We start from the raw sequence: 436 nt of genomic DNA on the forward strand, positions 1-436 counted from the left end.
CTCCCATGCGGCCGAAACGTCCATCTAAGACAGCGATCCAATAGAATAAGTACAAGGCTTACAAAGAAGTCCTGAGGTTGATTTCTTCAACTAAAGGTGGTGCTCCATCATGGCCACAGTCAGATGACTGAAACATGTAAAATAATAAAAGATTAAAAGAATAAAAGAATATATGTTCATATAAGGCATGGCTGTATTTTAAGAAGTTTGCTTCCCAACCCCGTAGTTCTAGATTCAGTTCCATTGTATGACACTTTGGGCAAATGTCTTCTACATAGCCTCAGGCCAACCAAAGCTTTGTGAGTGGGTTTGGTGGACGGAAACTGAAAGAAGCCCCACCCAGGGCACATTATTTTTGTAGGCACAGGAGTGGCTGTGCGGTAAGTAGCTTGCTTACCAACCACATAGTTCTGGGTTCAGTCCCATTGCGTGGCAT

General features: G+C 43.3%; 1 protein-coding gene across 1 annotated transcript in view; it reads left to right on the forward strand.

Moving 5' to 3' along the window:
- The window catches only part of LOC106873155 (exostosin-like 3), a gene marked incomplete at its 5' end in the record, with an annotated part of 21,918 nt that overhangs the window by 8,963 nt on the left and 12,519 nt on the right, over window positions 1–436 (forward strand). The gene's annotated exons all lie outside the window — the stretch shown is intronic.

This window comes from Octopus bimaculoides, chromosome 23 (genome assembly GCF_001194135.2).
Source record: "Octopus bimaculoides isolate UCB-OBI-ISO-001 chromosome 23, ASM119413v2, whole genome shotgun sequence".
NCBI lineage: Eukaryota > Metazoa > Mollusca > Cephalopoda > Octopoda > Octopodidae > Octopus > Octopus bimaculoides.